Source organism: Parus major, chromosome 6 (assembly GCF_001522545.3).
Source record: "Parus major isolate Abel chromosome 6, Parus_major1.1, whole genome shotgun sequence".
In the NCBI taxonomy this organism is placed as follows: Eukaryota; Metazoa; Chordata; class Aves; order Passeriformes; family Paridae; genus Parus; species Parus major.
In genome coordinates this window covers 28,439,929-28,460,557 of record NC_031775.1, presented here as the reverse complement: position 1 = coordinate 28,460,557, position 20,629 = coordinate 28,439,929, and positions in this window count along the sequence as shown.

The window sequence follows — 20,629 nt, the reverse complement described above, 5'->3', positions numbered from 1 at the left end:
TTGATGTGCCTCTGACTGGAATATTATCACATCTAGAATTAGCATTTAGGTTTTAAAGCAGTGGAAATAAGCCCCCCTGCATTTCAAGAAAACAAGACTTCCTTAAAACTGTCTCTTTAAAATCTGCTCTAAATCCTACTCATTCTGTTGGTGATCATTTACGCAGGATGAATGAAAAAGGAGAAAAGAACTCCTCCAGTCTGAGATGGATTTGCAATCTCACGTTCCTGTTGTTTTCTAGCTCTAACCAAGTATTTACCTCCATTTTTACCTGTAAGTAGTGGTGTTAACTGCTGCAGTTCACCCTTTCACATTGGTACCATGGGGCAGATGGACATGCACAGTCTGATGCTTTAAAACCTGTCCTGAGACATGGTTACCCCTGGAGTCTGGACCCATGGCTGCTCTTGCTTCATGGTTTCCTTGACCTGTGACCAGGATCAGCCAGACCAGGGAAGGACCATGCTGGCTTACAAAACCAGCAGTTCAGGTTTTATAATCCCTTGGAAACATGAGCGCTGGAGGCAGCCAGAAACTCTTACATTAATGGGAAGTGCTGCTGTTATGCTGGAGATCAACTGCTCCTCTCTCCATTTTCTGTAGCTGAAAGAGAAAGACATTTTTCTGATACACTATCACCCACATTTTTATTTAAATAAAGATGGAATTTGGATTCTTATAAGCAACATGCCCATGGCAGGCTGTTGCAAGCAGACCATCTTTAGGGTCCCTTCCAACCCAAACCATTCTGTGAGTCTTTACTTTCTGCTGTCTTTTCTGCCTTGTTGTACCTTCCCCAGACCCTGTTGTCCCCTCCATCCCAGCACTCCCCCCTTCTGTCCCAAAGAAAGGAGTGTGTTCATCCAGACATCCAGTGCTGCATCTTACCTGAACTGAATTACTGAGTGTGAATTCTGTGTGGGCTGAAAGTGAAAATCTAAGCCACATTCCCTTTCTCCTCGCTTCAGGAAAAAAATAATTCCAAACAAACCACCCAGATTCTAACTAACTGCTCTGCAGGGATTATTTTACCTTTCTATAACTTAATTTCATTTTATCCCTGACACAATGGACTGTTTTTGACAGTCTGTATGTTCCATATATTTCAATATCCTGCTACCTGTGGCAGGGAAGAGCTGAAATTTCATGCCAGATACTGAAGGTGATGTGCCAAGAGACTTTTCTGAAAATTTGCTTAAAAAGTAGAAAAAACTACCTCTATCTGCAGCAACACAACTTCCTAAGCAACTACTGGTAATAGCTAGGCAAGAAATTGGGAAATAAAAAGTGAATAGTCCAGTTCCAAATGGTACCTGACTGTTGCCTACACAGAAAAATGCAAATTACTTATGAGGAGCTCTGTCATCCTTTCACTGCAAGGCAATGTGTCAGCACTGGGTGACAAAAGCTTGTCCCCCTGCTTGTCCCACACACCATTCCATGTTGCTGTGTTGTGAGTTGCCTCCAAGGTTCTCACCCTCCAAAAGACAGAGATGAAGGTTTTGGTTTTGAGAAGGTTTTGAGACTGTCCTATCAAGAGGGTTGGGGAAGGAATAGATCTGAATGTAGAGATTATGACAATCATGGCTCATTCTTTGGAAGAAATGCGATCTGGGCAGGCTGAGGTCACGATTGTACAGGCAGGCAATGAGTGATTTGCCACACTTTAAAGTCAAATTCATAATGCTCAATATTTCATATCCTGCAAAAGAAAAAAAAATTCCCCGTGATTTCACAAGTGAGTTGTTTGGCTGTTTCACAGATGGTGCTAGAAAGGAGACATTGAAATCATTTGCCTAATGCAATTGCATTACCAGAAATTTTAAGAACATCCCATCTCAATTTACTCCTGCCTCTCAGATAGAACTCCTCGCTGAGTTATTTGAAACTAGTTTATTCAAGTATGCAGTGACTCTGGGACATTTGCACAGCAATGTCAGATGCTATCTGGGAAATAAGTAGTACATTTGCAGGCTCTGAAAGTAATTTTTGATGACACCCTTAAATCAACTTCATGGTCAGTTTTCTCATTTTGAGCAAGAACTGGGATTCCATTGTGATAACTGAAAGCTGCATGTTACTTGATCTACAGTAATGTAGAATAATTACGAGTCCATTGCACTTCATTACACTACTGTAATAGGCAGCAGGTCAGTGTTTGAGCTACAGCTGCTCTGAAAATTGAGCTGACACTGATACTATGGTAGAAGTGATAGCAAAAGGCTCTCATGCAAATTGCTGGAATTAGCTTCCACTCAATGGGTTTTGAAATGCAATACATGGCTCTGATCCGAACACCTGGTTTTGACTAACATTTTTTATCTTGGATACAATGGGATGGTCATGAAATAAATTAATTGTTCCATGCAATCTGCCTTATAAAAGGTCACTGAAATGCCAGAGGATTCTAAATACCACACGACTGCTGGACTCTGACTAATAACATTCCCTAACACGCCATTGAAGGCTATCTGATGGTGGTTTTATTTAATTCAGATGATTCTCACAACCATTTGCAAGCGTTCTGCTCCTATATTCACAGGACATTTCATTGCATAAGACACTGCTATTTTTATCAATTTACCTAATTTGTCAAGCCTTCAGGAGAGAGAAGTAGGCAGAAGCTATGAATAATGAGGTGCTCTTCTCTCACAGCCAGCCTGAATCTATGGATTCAGAATCTATGGATTCAGAAGGATCCCCTGTGCAATCTGTCTTTTAGTGACATGGAATGATGCTTGGAATGATCCTCATTTCAAGTCAAATATTCCCACAAGATCTCCCAAGAGCACTCAGGCTAACACACCACTGAAACACTTACTGTTGTTCAAAAATAGATATGGGTGTTTTTAAGGAAAATGAAATATTTCTCCTCTGAAACATTCATGTAATCAAACCATTCATTTCAGTAAGTTTAGTTCTGCTGGAAAACAATTGTCTTAGCAGACATACCACATCCACACTCTGGGGAGTGCTTATCAATACTTGGAAAAATAGAGAAATTTGACATGTGGAGAAAGAAATCTTATCTCTACAGTTTTTATAAAAATATGTACATGCACATGTAAATATTTTCTTTACTGCAGCCTGCCCAGCCACATGCTGTGTGTATCTCACAGAAGATGTTGAGTAGCTCCAGCCCTGTGACACTGGACTGGTGTGTGTTCCATCCTGTCCCTGAACAGCCTTGAATCAGCTTGGGGGATCCCAGCTGGCACCTTCCTTTCTTCTGAGCTGAGACTCTGCAGTACCTGTCCTGTTTCTCCTCTGGCATTTGGTGTTCAGTGTGATGAGCACAGGCCTCTTTTTCCTCAAAAACCCCTGAGTTCAGTGGGAATCCTTTGTCAGCTGCTAGCACATCATTAAAGAATAGCCATGCTGCTTTTTATATGAGGTGGAATCATTTAAAATGCTGGAAATATTTTACTGAAAATATTCCCTTAACATTTGTATCTATCAGCTTCAATACATAGACAAAGGGATATTGTGAACATACACACAGATATCTGAAATCTTACCCCATTAATGCACTGTGCAATGCCTTTAGATTGTGCACTTGCCTGTATCTTTCCTAACCTCCTGGGGGATTATTCCTAGAATTGACTACCACTGTTTGTTTGAACTGTTTATAAATTAATAAAAAAATCAATACCTGGTTGTAAATGCCAGCTAATCACAAATAGCTTTGTACAAATTAGAGCAGGGATATAAGAAGAAAGTAAATGGACAATGCCTGTGAGGGTGAAAAAGTCAACACTCAAAGTTCATCTGCTACCTGAACGATTCCAGAGACATTCAGCCTATTCCTGTGGTTTTGTTATTCATGAGAAATGGAAGAGGAGGAGGAGAGCTAAGCAAACATAGCCCATGCTGTATAGGCAATGAATACAAAGAGCCACTAAGCCAGGAAAGTAGCAACTCTGGCAGACAGAACTGGAAAAATCATCATCTGGATTTCAAAATGGAAAATAAAACCCAAAACTTTTTTAACAATTTCTGGATTGATACTTGGGAAGGAATTACCTGTCAGATTCAGCCTCATGGCCTTTCTACCTCAGGAAACACTTATCTGGGTTAGCTATGATAATTATGATATAGCTGTGCTGGCCACGAGGTGGGATTCACACTTACTGTACTGTAGAGTTATTAGAAGATTGATGTATTTCCTCCAAAAGTTACATCTGTGACACATGAAAACATTTCCTTTTCTCCATATAAAACAATTCTTCATCTCCATATAAAACAATTCTTCATCTTCACATGAAACAATTCTTTGTAAAGGGAATTCCCCAGTTTTCTCAGGTTCAAAGGATGACAACCAAAGAGAAAATAGAAATGTATCATGTCATCAGCTGTGTTTCACCTCACTCAAGGAGATCCCAGGGATCTGTCAGTACCTTTGCTGCCCAGTGTCAGGCCCTGACAGGAAAGGGTCAGTGCAGGCAGCCAAATTGGCAGGGTGAGGACACAGCCTGGGACTTCTGCATCACACAGTGGGATGGACTGGGCTCCAGGAATGTCAGATCCACTGGGAAATGAGGGGTCTTCCTAAGGGATCCTCCACCTTTTGTGCTTCAGTCTGCTCAGTCCATCTCCTCATCCTATTTTGCTGCTTTGCAATGATAGCACCAGCAATATGGTTCAGTAAGGAGCAGCGGGGACTAAAATGTCAGCACAATACAATTTCAATGTTGTAAAGCAAAGGGACTCTGTACAGACATCCTCTGTGTCTAATAAAACCTATTTTCTGCTTAGAGTTTTGTGAGGTTTCTGTTTGGCAACAGCATTTTCCACCAGTACAACTACCTGCTGAAAATGTGCTGATTTTTTTCCATTTGCCATGAAAAAGTTGTATTCTTATTCATTTTTCTGATTGATGCAGATGTATGCTCTAAAAACCCTTCAAAAAGCATTTTGTTTGGTTTTGTTTGGGTTATGTTTAGGTTGGGTTTTTGGTTGGTTGGTTTTTGTGTGTTTGTGGCTTTTTTGTGGTGCTTCCAAAGTGGTAAAATCCTGTCTGAACTGCTGTGGGAGCTGCTGGGCAAGACTTGCATGAAACTTCAGTTCACCTGCTTTAGGCTGTGAAAAGCAGTTGCAAAAGAAGATTGCAGCATCCACAGAAGACCCTGTAAGCACACCCAAAAACTTACCATTTTGGATAAATTGCTATTTTCATGTACTCCTTTTCCTCACAGCCACCATCCTTTCAGTGTATTTATTCTCATTTCAAATTACCAATTGAGCCTTTCATCTACAATACGAGGGACATTACCAAGGTATTAGTAGTTAAGCTGCTTTGTTAATTACAGCCAGGCTCCTCTTATTCCTGCCTGTCAGTTCAGCAGCAACAGCAGTGCCAAATGGGTCTCCACTTGCTCTGCAGTTTGTGCTCACACACAAATCTCTGCTGCCTGAGATTTCCAGGTTTCCAGTTCAGGCAGAAGACCTGCCAAGGTCACCACTCCAGGCTGAGCTCAACATCCACTCAAAAGGAAATCTCTGAAAAGTTGTGTTTGTGTCACCCTTCCCAGGCCTTCTGTAGGCCTACACATCCCGTTATGTCCATCCTGCATCCACAAAAGGGCATGGTGATATTTCCTGTGTGCTTCTCTATTGCTTTCCTCAGAACAGAAATATTTTGGCTGGGGTCAAAGTTTTAAGCTTGTATTTCTGCAAAACTACTCACTATAACTCCAGCACTGTTCCTCATGTTTAAAGACAAGCAGGACTTCAGTACATGCACAGTCAAGTGTTTTTCCATTTTTGTCACAATCCATTTCCCTACATCAAATTTCAACATCAGTTCTCTTGCCCTATCACTCAAGAAATTGATAAGGCCCTTCTTCAGGTTTTCACAATTAACCTGCATGTTTACTATCCTGGATAATGTAAGTATCCTCAGGAGATTTCACTAAGAGAATTGCTTTATTGGTGACTGGTGACTGCAGGGTCTGGAAGCTCTGGGAACCAGGCAAGCCCCTAAATTATGATCCAGCAGCCCTGGAGGCAGGCACTTGTCACTGCTCCATCCATCCTGAAGTCTGTTCAGATGAGAAATCTGCCAAAGCTTAGGACAGCACATTCACCAGGGTATCCATATTTAAGAGGGTGGAATTTTGCGTGGTACTGCCATTTCCAGCATTTAGAAGCAAAAATAGGGGAACACAATTGTAAATGACAATATTGCTATCACTGAATCTCTTTCAAAAGACCAGATACAGTCTGCAGACAGTTGCATTGTTTATATTTTTAAAGAAAGCTCATGCAAAATAAAACAAAAAACAAACAAAAAAAAAGAGAACGAACTCTAATCTTTTGGGGCCAAATGATAGCTAAGGAAAAAAACAAAGCCAATTTATTTTTCCCTTCTGTAATTCTGTTTGTGAATAGAATGTAAATCAAGTTAGCTGGATAATTTGCTAAAACCCATGGATGCAATAATTCTTATGTTGTTCTAACAGAGAAAGAAAGTAGAAAATGTTACAGGGAGAGACAATATGCAATTATGTATGAATACTAACACCCTAAGGGACAAATTACCAACAATGACAGTAAAATACTGCAGATTTCTTTTTGTGCTACAGTATAATTGACTTATACTTTGACGAGAAGAAACAGCTTAGCTTTGGAGAAAATTTTAAAAGTACAAGCTATGTATTTTCTGGGGAGTATATAGTCACTGTTTTTTTCATTTTTCTTTACCTGTGATACTGACTGCATTCTTTTATTTTTAATTTACATATGTAACTTTATTTTGGAATATATTTTTTTATCTGTTCAAGAAATCATTAACCTTTTATTTAATGGTATTAATTATGTGACTTCAATTACTTAATCAAACTTAGTCAATACATTCAATGTAAACACTTTTAAAATCACATGTGGGAAGCCTCCTTTGTTGTTAAGTGAAGGAGAAATAAATCTTTCTCTAATAACTCACATGAGCTGAGCCTCAAGGGGCTGCTCCCATCCATCAACACTACACCTTGTAGAATCTGCTGCGTGGTTACAGCAACTCCTGGAGCAGGAGTTGATGTAACCTGATAAGCAGCAATCTGCAAACACCAATCTTGGGGCAGAATAAAGACCTTAATTTGAATTTTATTGTTAACTTCAAGGAAATTTAAGGAAACACAATCAAAGTGTGCTGGTCAGCATCCAAGGTACTTTTTGAGTCATATTTGCAAGGTCAATGTGATTGTTCTTCAGATTCCCTCCACCCTGCTGCATAAATGCTCTGATTTTTCTAGTTTTTGTGGGGTAAAGAAGTTGAGTTGTCTGTTCACAAGCAAGTTTATATTTTATGCTTAGAGGTGTGATACTTCTATAGACACAGGGTACCTGGATGTGACCATGAGTAAGGCCTCCAAAGACTGCCTTAAATAGACAACTCTGGCAAAGACAGAGCAGTTTTGCTTCCAAATCAGTTTATAGAATATCTTAGAATGTCTTGAGCTGGTTAAGAACCAACAAACAAAACAGCAGATTCACAGCAGGACAGAGCCAGGTTTGCTTTTTCTGTCTCCTTGATATTTTCAAGGACACTCCCTTACTAAAGGATGGAAGAAGAAAGGCAAACACTGTTAAAGACAATTAAGTCAAATTAACTAGAAAGGTTTTGAACTGCAAAACCAGTAACTAAGTTATGCAATATCCAGAAGAAAATGGAAATTAGCAGGGTTTAGCCTAACCTAGGGAGGTACAAATTGTTGAATGTAGCACTATGCTGCATAACGAGGCACACTCCCTCGCAGGAGTCCTTAGATTAATTAAAGCTCTTTCCTGGCTGATCATCCTGACACTCCTGATCAACCTTACAGTGGACAAAAATGACAGTTTGAACAAAAAACCTCTCTGAATCATATTCAGTCAACAAAATTTTTCAGGAGGAAGCTATTGATGGTAACTCACTCCCCATCTGGAGCGAATACTTACATGCATGGCAAAGATATATTTTGCTCTGAAGAGACAGAGATGCTGCAGCCTCAGTCCCTATGGAGGAATTTTTGTGGAAGGCACTGAACCTCAGAGCACAACAAATGCAGAGTCCTGCTGAAAGCTCTGCACGCTGGGCAGTGTTACAGAGGAGACCAGTGGTTCATCAAAGCTGCTTTTCTGTGTCTGTGAACACGGCTTTAGCCTTGCCCAGGGGGCAGTGAACATCGTTTTGCTACCTCTCACACAGGTAACAGCTCATTCAGAATGGTCCATCTTCTCTTTCTTCTGTACAGTCACAATGAGTGGGTGGAAATACTGCAGCTGAGAAATAGCCATAGACATTCCAGTTTCAGCTGGAGTTAAAAACAAAGTACAGGAAAGCAGTGACCAAATGTATGTGAGACCTGATTGGACTCTGTTCTACTTGACTTAGAGCATCAACCACACCTCGTCCCAGAGCTCCCAGTTTCTCCTTCATAGCTCCTTAGGGGTTGCTCTACTGACTTAAATAGCCAGAGCAATTGGAAAAATATTTCAGATCTCAAAATGTCACTTGTACAGCATCCCATGCTGCAAATACTTGTGTTAGCACCCAAAAACCTGTTAGAACCTTACACAAACAGAGGGTATTTTGTCCCCTCACAGTAATGCCATTATTCTACTGTGTAATGTATGCCCAGAGTGCTGCAGAGTAACAAAGCTTTGAAATGACATCAGAAATTTGGTTGTACATCTATACCTATGAGTGGTCTGAGCACTGAAACAACTTACCTGCTCTCTGAGCAGTATTAAAGTTTGGTCAGTCAAATTAATTTCCTTTCTTTGCTTTCCTGAACCAAGGCTTTTAATGGGCTGAGGAGGCTGGAAGAGATTTGACAGAGACAAGAAGTGAGCAAACTCAGAGCTGCTGTTGTCTATGAGGACACTAAGCATTTTCTCCCCTGTCTTGCCTTCCCAGTTTAGTCAATATGCTCTTCCTCAGGCATGGAGAAAGAGAGAGATCATAGCTTGATAGCAGCAGACACAGCATCTGAGAGCAGATTAGAGGCAAAAAGAAAGTGATAGAGGTGACTTCTTCAGAACATAAGTAGTTCTCCTGTAACACTTAAGCCCTTATCAGGTTCAGGTACCTTCTCTGTGCCTTTGACCTTAAGCCCCAGTGAGATAAGATTTGATGACTGTCCCCACAGCTGAGCAGGATGTTTACCTGTTACATTACATATGCACTGCATATGAATCCTCTGGAGCTCAAAATGATTATACAAATGCTAATAATCAATTAAAGTCTCACAAGTCCTGAGATTAGGAAGGGTTATTATCTTCATTTTACAGATAGGAAAAAAAAAAAAAAAGCTTTGAAAGGTTACATGATTTTTTCCAGAGGTCACTTGGGTGGTGATATACAAAGGGCTCCTGAGTATCCAGGCTGCTCATAAGGACTCCCACACTTCAGTGTTTAAGGCCTGGGACAAACTCTGATCAAGAGTTGGACTGAGCTCTTAATATGCTGCGCACCTCGCTGTAAGTCGGAAGATTAACGCTGATTTAGTTATATCCAACGTGTTTAGCACCATTTCATAGCCTAACACTGATGATGAGCGTCTGAAACTTCTGTTTTTCCATCCTCTTACTTTTGTGAGACATTAAAATCTCCTTACCACCTGGTTAAACTGGCAAATATCAGCTTAAACACCTGTGTTCCTGATATATCTATTAATATCACAGCATGCAGCACATGCCAGGTGCATTACTTTGAGAGGCTTGGGATAGGGATTCAGTCTAAAATGATGCTGGTCTCATTAAGAACCATGTTTTCCTCTTTCTCACTCTGTTCCTCTAATCTTCTTACAAGGCAAACAAGCCAGGTGTTTTCTGAGTACTTGTGAAAATACTGTACTTTGAATTTAGCTTCAGATGTTCCCAGACTGAGTTTTGTGCAATTATTTTATTGTTTGTGTGATGAACAGTTTGAAAGGGCCAGCTGAGAATAAAATACTGCTCTTTACCTCTTTCACATAACCTAAAGAGAAATAATGATTTTGTGGACGTTCATAAATCATTTCAAACACACAGAGCAGTGGTGCAGCCATTTAGTAACTCTCAGTTACATCTTAAGAAATGCTTTTCAATACACACAGGCTGTACTTTCATAAAATAGACAAATTAATTTTAAGGGAAATATGCTAAGAATTTGAGATGGGAAGGAGTTATGTGGCAAACAAAGCTTCTGTGAGTGACTTGTCACTCCAGAATGAAGCCAAAGGCTGTCCAGAAGTTGTGTGAATACAGCACTAAGTCTCTCATTTTAGAAACATTGTTGGATAACGGGAGCAGATTCCAGACTAATACAGCTGCACACCCCTCTATCACACAGCCACCACTTCCTAGAAAATTCTGCAATATAGTGACAGTAATGGAAAGCAAAATGATCTCTAAATAATGGTTTAAGATGGTTACTTGATAAAGGGCACCGCAATAATTATGATCAATGGAGCATGGATTCAATATATATTGCCCATTTAGATGCACCAGATTAGCTTAACAGCTTTCTTTAATGTTCTGAGTATTTTGTGTGTGTGTGTGGTTGTGCATGTGTATATGAGAGGGACAGCACTGCACATTTTTGGTGTATTCCTAATTAGATAAAATTTATCAATGCAGCTGAGCACCTTGCTGCGTGGGAAAGTGAAATGTAAAAGTTAAACTACCAGAAGCAAAGACAAAGTATCAAGAGCTGTGTGGGGAGGTTTTGTGGGGATTTTTTCTTTTCGTTTTCTTTTTTTTTTCTATTTTTGTGAATACAATAATTTTTTGCTCTTACTGTCAATAAGTGCAGAAATAGTATTTTTTTCTTTAAAAAACAAGGCACACACTGAGAAAGAAGGGGACTGAAAAAAATGTGCAGCTGGACTGAGTGCCTCTTGGTTCCTCCAGCCATACTGAAACACAATGAAGGTTTGAGAAGAAGCAGAGCCAGTGATGGGTTCTGACTCCTACGGGGATGGCCTAGGGAGGCACTGCAGATTCCCAAGTTTCTAGGAACTGTAGTTCTCCACAAAATAGAAGTTTGTGAACTAAAACTCGCTGCTGATTTTCAGAGCCCATGAAGAGGGGTTAAATTATTACCTCTCGGACTATTTTTCCCACTGAGCTTCCCTGGATGGTTGTGCCTGGGCTCCAGGGGCTGAGTGGGGCTGTGTCATGATGTGCTTTGGCTGGACAGAACTTAGTGCACAAACCCTTTCTGCTCCTCGCTGGCCCTGTCAGAGCAGTAGGAATGGCTCTCACATTTTAAGAGGGTGCAGAACAATTGATCCATAATTTTGCTTGATAAACTGAGGCACAAAAGGGATGAACTTTTTCCAGAAACACTCAGGCACTGTTTTTGCTGGAAACAGATGGCTGAGTTCCCACTTTCAGTCTCATGCTAACCACTGGCATATGCTGCCTCTCATTACACAATGAAATAACTATCAGATGAGGTTTGGTTCCACACTGAACAAGGACATAATTTTTGTGTCCTAGCTTTGACAAATTTAGGGCTGTATTTTGACAGAACACAGAAGTACAATGGCAGATGTCACAGTCTCTATTAGAACTCAGCAACTAAGGAGGAAATGCTATTTTTGAATTGTAGACTGGAGGCAAAATCTAACTGTGAACACTCCTAAAAGTATATATGAAATTAAAGCCAAACAAAAAAAAATAAATTTTTAATGTAGTTCAGTTCGAGGATCATTTTGGATCAACATAAAGATTTTATTTCAGAGGTACTACAGCACAGGGTTTGGATGAACACTGATGCTGAATTTAGGGAATCCACTTTGGCAGAAGCCTCTTATGGCTTATTCATTCCAGAATAATGGGCAAAGCAAATGAACATTAAATGCAGTGCTTTAACTGTGGCACCACAGCTAGCTCTGTTGTGTGAAAAACCATGGCAATTGGTGAAATGATGGTAATGTGTGATATACAAATATTTTGGGTGAAATATATAATCAGTTAATTGGTTTATTAAATTATAAAACTTTTGTTTGCCTGAAAGAGCAATAAAACTAACTGACTAAATGAATATTCGCCCCTTTGAAGACTTCTTACATTAATTATGTTTATGCATCACTTGCAGCAGTAATGTTAGACAAAGGAAGCTTTATCTTTATATGCCATAGCTACATTGTATTGTGGTACAAATGATGGCACCGACTTTGTGTCTACATAATTACTGAAATCTTATCCCTTTTGTGTTTGCACATCATTTTCAGTTTTTTGGAATAGTTAAACTCCATTTTACTTTTTAATAACATTTTAGAAATCATTCTGATTCAGGTAAACAGAATTTGATTGCTTTGATGGATTGAAAATGGTTAGCTCAGCCAGAGCTTATTTGATTTGTTTCTTCAGGGATTACAAAGAATAGGATTTTATCTATGAACTGACAAAAGAGGCAATCTCTGCATTTTTGCCTATGAAATAGGAGATCCACTAAGCCATTGCTCCTTCACATAGTGAATGTATTAGTCACGGGGTTGCTTTTTATTCATTTTCAAAGATTTTATTCCACATTGTATGGGGTGTCAAGCTCCTTTGTTCTTAAAAAAAATTAATCTGGAAAAATAATACTGTCAAATGGAGTTTGGGGAGATTCAGTAGCCCATTAGATTTAAAGCAGATTTTAAAAACAAACAAACTCTTTGTCACCAGTGACGGACATCTTAGACAAATGCTCTTCAACTAATGCCATGGATTTAAAAGCCTGAAGTACCTGAATGCTGATTACCTGGCAAAGTTCAGGCTGAGAGTTCTCCTGTGGGTTTCCCAGGAGCTCAGTCCCTGACCCAGTCAGATTATGTGGTTTTCCTGGTAGTGCTCTTCATTTTATCCTGTGTGACATGACATTTGCAAAGCAGACAGCAGCAAGAAAATGTCAATATACGTTATAGAGATGATACAAGACACCCTGAATAATGTGTTTGGAGTTGTTCTTTCACTGTCTGGTGCATTCACTGAGTCCCTTCAGAGGTGCTGCTGATACCTGGGGCCTTGTGCCTGCTGGGTTTGGTTCATGGTGAAGAGATTGTAGACTGGTATGTGGAAAAACACTGATTTTTTTTCAGGGAATTTGAAGTTTACAGGCTCAGTGTTTGTCTCACACTTGGAAAATATGATCTGCAGGCAGGTGTTGGAGGATGCAAATTAACACATTTCTGTTCAATAACCCTTGACTGTTTTTCAGTCGTTCTCCCTTTATTTCTGTTTGGGCTAGCAAAGAGAGAGATGTTTTATCCTTCAATGTGTAAAACGTTGAAGTACAAATTCAACTTTCAATAAGAATTACCCACTTGCTTAAAACAGAAGTTTTTGTAGTCTGGGACCTTGTGTCCCGATGGTTTCCAGATTTCATCCTCATGCTCTGCCTATTGGAACACAGCAGGATTTCCTGTGTGCACTTAAAAGCTCCATTAAGTTCTGCATCCCATACAGTCAACCCTCAAAAAAGTCCCTTAACAGTAATAACTTGATGTTCTTTCTCAAAATTCCCATTTATGGCCAGACATGATGGGAAATGTGCAGAATGCAAGATCTGTATTATTGCTGTTAAGTATGAGGCTTTAGATCTGCTCTGTACAATTTAACAGGCGGTTTTCAAGTGCCCCAGATTAGAAGAACAGCTCATGAAAATCAGGTTTGATCCATTTTCTCCACTGGTTTACACTGTCTGGAGATTTGTCCCAGCATGGGGTTGTTTCTCTTCCCTTTAATACACAAATACAGGAGGAGCTGCTGATTTTGGTAGCTCAGGTTCTGGAAGAAAGCTTTGGGGAATTTGCTCACAGCTGCTCTAGGACAGCTCAGCTGCACCAACGTGTCCCTGCACCCACAGCTCTAACCTGGGCAACTCCTTGCATCCCAACACCCCCAGAGATGACACAGGATGGTGTCATCACATTCACAAAAAAATGCAGAGTCCAACACATCCAAGGCTGTTATTTTATTTCAGTTAAACAGGAATGCTCTCTTAACATAAACATAAATAACTTCAATTTTTTTTGGAGAAGATTACTCATTCTTGTGCTCACAGAAGAGAGAATTGTGTTATATATACCTCATTTTTATAATTAGGTGCCCTTTTTGGCTGATTTATGACTTATTTTAGCTCTAACTGGTCCATGTTTCTGATGGCAAAAAAAGATAATCCATGCTTCCATGAGAGCTTCAAAGAAATGCTGATTATCTACTGGGGCTGATCCTGAGACCTGGCAGCAGAAAACTGGAGGAGGAAAACAATGTGCTGATTAAAATGATTGAAAAACCTCCTCAGGTCACTGGGGTAGCACTCAGAGCCCTTAACAGCCTCTCTGACATTGAACTCCTCCCAAACCTGGTGGTGAGACTTTGTCTTTCCCATTTTTACCATGGGGAAAAATGGTAAAAAATCCATGGGTTTCTAAATAACATTTAAAATACCATTTTAAAATTACCATTTAAAAAATGGTAAAAAATACCAATGGATTTTTTCCCATTTTTCCCATTACTTTTTCCCATGATTCAGGGAAGGCAGCTGCCTCTGTCCAGCCCTGTGCTGCTCACACCTCTCCCATTCTCCTGCTTCTCCCACCCATTCACAGGGAGCAAGATTCACCACGAAGGAGTTAAAACCAGCTGCCCTTTCCAAGCACTTTGTGCTGTTTTACAAGACCAGGTGAGCTCATTCATGAACATCAGACAGTTCATTGCCAGCGCTCTGAACTCCCTCTGCTTTAACCTGAGATTTGAGTTGGGTTTAATCCTGTATTTAATTAAGTGAAGGTCAGGAGGAGGGTCAACTACACTACTGAACTTAATCCAAGACCCACAGGTTATACAATAGCTGCTTTGGGGAGGTATAATTGTAGATAGGAATTGAGACAAGAAAAGACAATATAATTGAACAAATTATACGATAAAGGAGGAGGGGAAAAGCAGGATGATTTTTTTTCATTTTGTGGCACTGGATGTATTTTTAAGAATAGCCACTAGATAGCAGAACAGGTGTGATGCCCTGAGAGCTTCTGGGGCCAAATGCAAGACAAACAGCGACTTGGCCCCAACAAATACAGAGTGTGACTGTGCTCAGCACTGTTTCACAGGAGAGAGGGATTTTTAAGATGCTATTCCATTGTGCTGCTTCCTGCTTCTCTGATCCTTGAGCATTTTTCCTCCAGCATGCTGAAAAGGGAGCTGATTTCCTGAACGAGCAATCAATCCTGACTTTTGTTCTAGGGAAGACTTTCTTCATGAGTGAGCTGATCATTTGCTGAGCTCAGGGAGCACCAGCCCACTGGAAGTCAGCCCACAGAAATGGTCTTGTACTGAAACTGAGAGAGAAAACCTCTTTAAACAGCTGGGTAAGGAGAATTGAAGTGGGTTCCCCCCAGCTGCATCTCTGCTGCAGCAATAAAAAGCTGCATTGCATGGGTACACACATCTCTCAGTCTTGCTGTGAAAATTTCAGTCATGACCTTGCTGAGTTGGAAGCTCTGCAGCCGCTCTCCTTCAAGACCTAAATTTCAAAAGTCTTTTCTAGATCAAAACATTTTGGAGCATCGATTGATGGACTCATACAGCCCCCCCAAACGAGGGGTAGATCTTCAGGGGAGAGTTGGAGCACTTCTGTAAGTCAGAGGAATAAAAGAAGCAGCCAGAGCTTTTTCCAGTGCTCCAGGTTTTGCACTGCACTGTAGCAGCCTCATGTGATGACTCAAATCCTCATCTCTTAATTCCTATGCAGCCAGACCTGCTTGGGAAAGTCTAGAACTTAATTATGTAAAAACATTCCAAGATACCAATAGTAATTGATCCTCATTACAGATTCAATTTGTCTGCAATTGTTTTAACTAAATAACAGAGCTGTTTTTCAGCTATAGCAGATGAGGGAAGGGGGGCGTGGAGACTTAAACAAGGATACACTTTCTAACTCACTGCCTCAAGGGGAAAACAAGATTTTTCCAGAAAAAAAAAAATGTTTTAAAGTAATTAGCTCCTGAGCTATTTTTAGCCTGCTGTGAATTTTTATGACAGTGCTGTTAGACTGCTGAAAATATGGTTTCCTAGTTTATCTCCCAGAATTTTAACTATGATGTGCAAGTAGTATTGAGGAGAAGGAAGTAATTATGTGTCTGTAGCCATATATACACATGCACATATGTCCCCAGATATTTTAACCTGTCTCTTGCAAGAACCTCTTGTGCTCAGTGAAAGAATGAGCTACACTGCACTGCTCTTTAATATTTTATCTGCTTAAAAATGAAAATTAAAGAAAAAAAAAAAAAGAAGATAAATCTTGCTTCAAGTGGGCTTTTCAGTGAATAAAGGAACTGGTGGATCTCAGAGAATCAGCTTTCAATGCCCTCCCAGTGTCTGACTCTGGTCTAGGTGTATTTGCTGTCTCAGCCTCAACCTCCTGGTTTGCAAATTGAGGATAATGATGCTGAACTAATTTGCAAAACGATTGACAGTGAAGGTGGAGTAAGACCAAATGCTCTTAGTTGAAATGAATCATGTAATTCTATCTAAAAAGAAGAAAAAAAAATATTGTGCTGGACCTTGTTGGGTCCCCAGTCCCCTCAGTGCCGAGCTGCAGACCCTTTGCCAATTGTACCTGTGTGCTCTGGGACTTTTGTCACCGCCTGACACAACACCTGAGCCCCTGTGCCCAAAACTCACCTTGGCTCTGCTGAGGCCTCTGATGATGCTCAGACATCCTCATCCTCATCCTCAGTCCCCTGCCTCTTTCCATGGCCTGAATCCCAAAGCAATCACTCTGCAGGCAGAGAGGGGATGAGTTCTGATGTCAGGAGCTGCGGCACAGGCGGTGACACCTGGCTGAAAGCTTATGGGGAATAAAGGGTAAATACAAGAACAATACATTTTTCAATAAGCCAATAGTCCAATTAAATAAAGAGACAAATAGAGCAGCCATAGCAGAGCCCCTTTCCTCGGAGAACAGCTTTCCCTGTCCCTTTTTCCACCTCTTCCCAGGAACTACCAGCCTGTAGGTGACACCAGGAATCTCCAGCCTGAGTGAGAGAGCAGTAAGGAGGAAATAATACTGCCCTGCCTGTGTAATTAGAGAAGCTGATGCGTGAATCATTGTTATAACGAGTTTAATTATAAACATGATTAAATAGGCAATTAATGTGTATTCTGCCCCGGATAAACAGAATTAAATTCCTGCAATATTAACATCTTCCACAAGGTTTGTTATTAGATTGCTGCAAGTCCTGTGTGCAGGAACATTTTCATGCTCTTTACTTGTTGTGAACCAACACAAATTTTTTATTTCCACTTAACTGGATATAAAGGACAAAATTTGCCACTCCTCTAAACTGCCAGGGTGTCTGGAAAAACACCACCCTGTGCATTTTAAAAAATGTATCACAAAATAAGTCACAAGCAGTGCAGGCTGTCCAAGTTTACCTAGTGACAACTCACCACAGCTACAACTGGTGATGAACAGAAATACACTCAAGTCCAAGGCAGGAGGCTTTTTAGTGGGTATATTTTCCTACCATGTGCATCTATATAGAAAGATAACTTCAATATATAGGCAGTCTTTTATCTGAGTAGCTTCAGAAAATGGTATAAACATATAAACATCATTTTCTGTTTGGTGATTAGAGATTTGAGAGTGTTGAGGAGACAGAGAAAATGCTGAATATTCATCTATCTGAGAATCAGGTCCTGTGTGAAACCTCCAGTTAGCACAATTCTGAACAGGTTTTAAGATAGTTTTTAGTTCTGTTTTCAAATTAACAAACAGGTAACAAGAAACTATCTGAAACTGCTTGTTACCAGCTCCAAAAGGATTTAAGCATTTTTTTCTTTTTTCAGCAGCACAGTCCCTGTCCATTTTTACTTTGGTTTTCCTTGAGGATATAATTTATGCTTTCCCAAGTTTCTAAAAAATTTAAAATTCCATACATTGTCTCATGCTTCCCGGCCAAGTGGGATGGGATTTTGTACCAGTGACTGATTTAAAGATCATAAATAAAGGGGAGCTACACATATTGTTTATTTGTCCTACTTGAAACACACATGCTCCTTAATTGCAAAACTTTAGCAAAACAGTTGCTAAAGAAAGAGGAAGCTGCTGCAGTAACATTTAACTGTAATATCCCATCCAGTGGTATTATTCCTGACTGTTGAGATAACCTAGATTCTTTCTCTACATCTTTTATAATTGCCCTGTGAATCCAGAAAGGATCCAAAATAAATTGATATACCAGCCACATACATAAATCTGTGTCAGCAGGAATTGATTCAGCAAATTTTCTGCAGTAGTGAAGCCAACCTCACCACCCCTGCACGTTGTTCATTGTGTGCTCAGCTTTTGGAAAATAAGCAGCATTTATATAAGGCTGTTATGCTGTGCAGTTAACATCTTCAGCAGTGATGGAATAAGCAAGCAGCTGGTTTATGGAGTCTAGGGAAAATCTCAATTTGGATAAGAAATTGCCACAAGTAATTTTAGCTCTACACTGCCACAGTCCCTTCCTCTTTCATGAACGAGGCAATCTCCGTCTAATATAGCATGGCATTCACATCTCACATGATACATAATGATCTTCATACCACAAGAAAATGTGTGTCTCTATTTACAGCTGTTAGTGATGCTGCAGCATGTAAATCCTCAGGTGGATGACTTAGGCAAATCCCAGCTTTCTCCCAAATCAAAGTCAGGGCCAGATGCAACTTTGCTGATCAATTGACTCAGTCAGCCAGGCTTGACTGGGGTGCCCATTCCAGCAGGGAGTTCTGTGCTGCCACTTGAGAGGAAGGCAGGCAATGTTTTGGAATCTGGGTGAGGAGAGTGCTCTGGCTTTAGGCACAGGGTGTTCTCCTGTCTGTGTCCCTCACTGTGGGACTCCAGAGCGATGCTGGTGTTAGCTCTAATCCTAAACTGCTGTACAGGAGCGAGCTTCAGCGTGAGACCGTGGTGGAAAGTGCCCTTGCTGGCCACTGCTGGCTTCAGACAAACAGCATTTCCTGATGGGATGGCCCTGCCCTGGGCCTGTGAGCAGATTTATACCAAAAGAAAGGCTGCACAACCAGGCACATATTACTTTGTGGAGAGAAGTAGGTGACACACTGAGATGTTCCCCCCAGACAGAGCACACAGCCAGCACAGCCCTGGCTCAGGAGAAAGCTGCCTCCTCCACTTGTGCCGAGCCAGCCCTTTATCACATCGTCAAAATCAGCACCAGCTTCAGCTTTCTGATATCAATACAACATTAACTTGTCTTGGGCCAGCAGTACCTCCTAAAGAGCAGGGAGGAATTTCAGAATTCCCCAAGACTTAAGCACACCGAAAATCCAAATGAATCCCCAAATATGCTTTTCCTCAAACCCAACAGGTGTACTTTTCTTCCTCTTATTTCTAATTGAACTTCTTGGCATTCTAGTTAATGCTCCTTAGTGTATTTTGGAAAACAATAAATCCTGGTAACATGAGACCTTGCTGCAGTATTTCACTGTTAAATCTTTGCTGAGATTTGGGAAGAGTGTACTGGGGTTTGTGTGCTGAATTATGGGGTGTGTGGATGAATGATTTTCCTCCCCTTACTTTTTCCATCACAGAATCAGCACACCAGGAAATCTCTGATGAGTCAGATTCCTACTGTGTCTGCGTTTCAATGTGTATTTCAAATATATTTAAATTTTTCCTTGAAAGTAAATTATTATTTCCAAGTTGAGAACACCAATGCTTTATTTTGCAAGGCTAATCAATGTTTGATTTTGTTCCAATTTTGATCTTGACAATAGTGTGTTTTCTCTTTAAAGGGAATTTTGGTTTAATTATCAAAGAACACCTGGAGTTTTTCTGGTTTAAAAGTTCTCTTTAGAATTTTAAAATATTTTCAAATTATATTTCAAAAATATTTTCAATTCTTGAAAAGGAAAAATATTCTTTGCAGTATTTTTTAATTTAAAAAGTCCCTTCCGTTTTCCCTGGAAATGTTAGGAGAAAGAAATAATTTTGTAAATGTCATTAAAACCTTTGTGTTTTAAAAAGGTGAATTCATTATGAATTTCATTATTTGATTATTGTGCATCCAAAATACCTTTCTGTTTAACTACTGTATATATCATTGCTACTCTGACTTCCTGGAAAGAAATCAAGATATTTCTGATATAGTCACCAATCTGGTATTCATGAACTTCCTGAAATTCTCTGAAATGGCAGGTTAATGAAAAAACATTTAAAAAAAACAAACCCACAAGCAAACTTGTGAAGATTCAAAATCTTGTATATATTCTTAAAGACCTATTGAGGAATTTTAATATGATAGTGTGTTAAACATCATTGAGGTCTAAATCTCACAGAGGCATAAGGAGACAGCAAAGAGTTACCCAAGACTCTGCACTAACAATGATTAAAAACTGTGAAATCGTATTTAATAGTTTATAGTCTATATTTTAACTGCAATATCATGAAAAATAATTCTTTTTTGACTATTTTTTTCCAATTTAACATCACTATTCTTCAATAATCAGAGAAGCATAACTCTAATAATTTTCCTATTTCATAGAAAATTGTTATGCTGCTTTAACAGACTGTCCTAAAGGAACTCAACTCTTTCTGTCACAGACTTCAAACACTGTCCAAACTTTTTACCCCAAGCTGACCTGAAGATCAGCTCTAAGTTTTAAT